Below are 4,396 nucleotides of genomic sequence, written 5' to 3' on the forward strand. Positions count from 1 at the left end.
ACCGAAACAACATTATCCGATCCCACTACGTGGAGCCTTTGTAAAGCTGAGAGAAAGAGTACAGGTTTCACACTGGAAAACTGTGGCCGACTCAAGAAAAAGTACATCGGTGTACCGAGTTGCATAGTACGAAAGGTGTTGCGTTCTTCGTATACTAGGGTCATACTTGTGAACTTGGGATCGGACTCGCCGCTATCGCGACTTTACGAGATGCTGACACCTGACGACCAACGCCGTGACACTCCCAGTCAAACCGCATCGTGTCATTGTGCACAATTCGCTTCCCTGGTAGAAACATACCAGGTCGGTGTGCTGGTATGCTGGTCTCCCTGTGGCATCTACGAACTATACGGTGTGGATTACATGAGCGAGGGTATGTATGTAATAGTGGTCGAAAGCAGCAACCCAGGCCTGGATCCAAGCCTCAATCTTGTGAAAAGTTATTATTACATTATGGCCGGAGGAAACAACATGGACAAATACACTTATAACCTAGTGGACATGGGGTCCCTGACTACAGACTTACCGGCGAACCGTCGCTTTATACATGACAGCAGCAAGGCGTGCGTGGTGGGACCGGTCAATGTGGCTATCGAGCGTCATGGCGAAAACACAGATGTTATGACGGTTACAACCTCTGATATAACGTTGGATTGATCTGAATGAAATGCACGCAGACAGTTTGTATGTACACATGGTTGGTTTATTGCTGAATAAAACATTACCTGAGTTGTGTCTACAATAAAAGTGTAAATCTCTATTGTGTTATTCGTGTCATTTTATTCCACGCTCAAAACACACAACACCGATAGCTTGGACAGCACGGTATTATTTAGCATGGGGGTGGGGGGTTAAGGGTCACGGTTGGTGAGGGGGTGTCTTTATTAAATTGAATCGTTTCAGGGTCGGTGGCTACAAGCTTGGTGTGGTACTACTACAAAGGTTGCAATCCAGCTCGGCTGTTACGCATCACAGACGTACAAGGCGTTAGTGTTAACAAGGAAGAGTATGGACAAGCCGCTGCCGTTCGTCGACTATTTTCCAGACATATATCCCCAGCGTAGAAGCGTCGACATCGATCGCGAACCGACAGTAGTCGGAGTGCTACTGAAGTCGATATTTTATCACAAAGAGTCATTGCTGTGCAGGGGACTGGTGATTCGGTCACAATGCGAAACCGTGCCACTGTACACCACTGTCAATTTGGAAGTGACCGACATGGCACCCGTGGTGGGTTACGACCTGGAGATGGATGCGGATGACGGCGAAAATTGGAACGCTGTGAAAGCTACATGGTCCAGGCATTTTGCAGCAGAGCCGATTTTCATCAGCGTCTCGCACGAAGACATCAAGCGGACAGTGAACGCCGCTGTCTTTCCTTTGAAATCCGTGGCGCGGGCATCTGCGTACATGAAACTTGTACGAGGCGCGCTGACGTTTGGGGATTTCAGTCCCGACAAGGGCTACTACCTAGCCAGGGATGGCAACACGCCGGCGCTTTGCTCAGATGTAATGTTTGGAAGAATGTATTACATTCCGGTCGGCAAACTTAATCGCACCGTGTCCCCGAGAGATCTCGTCTACGACCACCGAGCTTCGGAGATCGAGGCTAGAGCGTTCGACGCCTCTCACGTGAATCATTTCTACAAAGCGGCGTGTCTGGACATCGAAACCGTGTTCGCCGGGGCTCACCGGGATCCTGCGGTCCGATCGAACTCGTTCGCGTACAGGTTCCCTTACTGCACAGAGGGTACGGTGGACGACATGACTACATGCCGCAATAGGATGGTGTCGAATCTGAAGGAACAGCAAAAACAGTTTCCCAAACACGTTAAACGCGTGTCAATCCCCAGCCTGCCTTCGGACATGCCGGGGCAACAGCACGAGATAACGTGCGTTTCCATTGTGGTCCTGAACTCACACATGCCCAAGGCGTACGGGGGTCACAGGAAAAAGTTACTGGTGGCATACAACAAAGAGAAAGCCGCGCTCTGTCCTCACCCCGAACTCGACCTCGACATAGCCAAAACCGCCGGTATAGACGATGTGCGTCGCGTGGAGTTTCACGCTTGCGGAGGGGAACTAGCGCTGTTGGAGAGAACGATATCAATATTACGAACCCACCGCATCGAACTGTTGTACGTGTACAACGCCGAGTTCGACATACGCGTGCTGAACCAACGCGTGCACTTCTACGCGGACCCCTGTTACCTGAAAACGCTAGAGCCGACCGCTAGACAGCGATGTGAGAAACTGAAACGAATGTGGACAGGCCTGTTTGTCACGAGAGCTCTCAGCGCAGACGCTGAGCCCGTGTTTCAGTTTGAAAACGTGCGGTTTCTGGACATGTACAGGGAGATGTTGAAAAACGTGGGTTCCGTGCTTTCCAGCGGCACGTTGACCGAATACAAGCTGAGACAGATAGCGACGCACGTGGAAACGTTCAACAAAGACAAAGCCAAACTGGGCCACTTCAAAATGAACAGCTGTGGCATGAACGTGATCGACCTGTACAGAATGGCCGGCACGAGGGATATCAAGTACGCGTGTACCAGCATGAAACTCAACGACGTCGCGCCGTACGTCGTCGCCAAAGTCAGAGAGATACACAAGAAACCCGCCAAAGACCCGAGAAAACTGTACAAGGTGGCAGACGTGAGCTACGACAAAATGGACGAGATGATAAGCATGGGCGGCAAAAGCCTGTTCGCGGTGCTCGTGTACAACTTGGTCGATTCGCAGTTGTGCTGTAGACTGGCCAAGGTGCTCAAACCGGTGTCCGCTCTGTTCCATCGATGCAGGACTACGCTCAACATAGACGTCGTAGTTCACGGCAGAGGGGACATGTTTAGCGGTTTCGTACAGAGTATCCACTCGGTGCAAATGCCACAACTGAAGTTCACGCTCGACACTCTCAGAGTGAAAGCGGGGCCGGTCGGCGGCGAACACCAAGCGAGACTGAGATGGGACCCCAAATCGCAAGTGCCCGACGGAGACTGCGAGACCTGGAAAGGAGGCGCCGTGTGCGAACCTCTCACCGGCCTGCATTACTCGGGTCCGGGTATGGGATTGGAGTTGTCCTTTGACTTTGCGGGCATGTACCCTTCCATCATGTGCGCGCTCAACATATCGCCCGAAACGACCATACCGTGGCCCCCGGTCGATTTCCCTCACGATCTGTCGGGTTGGATTTGCTACAGCTGGGAAGCCGAAGGGCACGAGTACGCGTCTCTGATTCTCAAGTACGACGAGCGCACCGGCTCGTACATCAGGGCGCCTGGGGTGTTCGCCTCGTCGGTGGAGTATTACCTGAACCAACGCTCGGCGTTCAAAGCGAAACTTAAGGACCCCGCGGTCGGCGATGCAGAGCGAATATACTTCAAGTTGCAAGAGGGAGAGTGCAAGGTTATGGCCAATTCCTTTTACGGAACCGCTCCGTACCCCTGCGGGCCTCTGATATCGGGCCACGGAAGGCAACAGATCGCGGTCGTAAACAACTGCGTGTCGGAGTTCTACCGTCACAAATGCCCCGTGGTGTACGGCGACACGGATAGCGTGATGGTAGCGGTGGGTTACGGACCCGGGGACTCGGTCGAGATCGACGTGCCGGACGCCGTGCGCGACAGAGAAATGAACTCTCAGCAACAGAAGGCCTCGCTTCGACAGTTTGCCTACAAGGCCCAGGAAGCCATACGTTCGAAGCTGAAGCGAGTCGGAGAGCAAGTGCCCGATTTCCTGCAGTACGTACACGTGGCGCTGGTGGAAGATGTTTTGAAGCGAATGTACGTCATCGGCCGCGACAACAAGCACGAAAAGCTCCACCGCGACCCGCAGGGTAATCTCACCGACGAAGGTTACCCCGTGTATCTCGCAAGAGTCCCCGGTGCAGGCGCTCGCGTTCCTGTCACCGAGGCGTTTGTGAAAGACAGACGGGTGAAACTAGAATACGAAAACAGTTGCTCCATATATTGTCACGTCGCAAAGAAGACATATCTGGCCTTGACGCACACGGTGGACTGTTTGGGTGAGCAACTCTCCTCTATCTCGGTTAAGGTGAGGGGACTGGCCGCCTTCAAAAGCATGCGATCCCCCTGCGACTCTGCCGTCACGGATACGTTCATATCGTGCGTAATGAAAGGGGACTGCGTCAAATTGGAAACCGATCGAGTGTCGTGTTTTTCAACCGCACCGTGGCATCGGCTTCGAGCCGGAGACGTGATACTGTACGCGAAAGAGGAGCCTACGTTTGACGACGAGTCGAGCAGATGGGCCGAACTCAGTCAGGCCTCGTCGTTTCTGACGCCACACAGAGTCGTATCTGTCGACACGCTCCAGTTGACGGGGGGTCAGAGTGCGGTCTTGGTCAAGCTGGAGAACGCGCAGCTCGAGGACGCGA

Source organism: Astatotilapia calliptera, chromosome 13, assembly GCF_964374335.1.
Source record: "Astatotilapia calliptera chromosome 13, fAstCal68.1, whole genome shotgun sequence".
NCBI lineage: Eukaryota > Metazoa > Chordata > Actinopteri > Cichliformes > Cichlidae > Astatotilapia > Astatotilapia calliptera.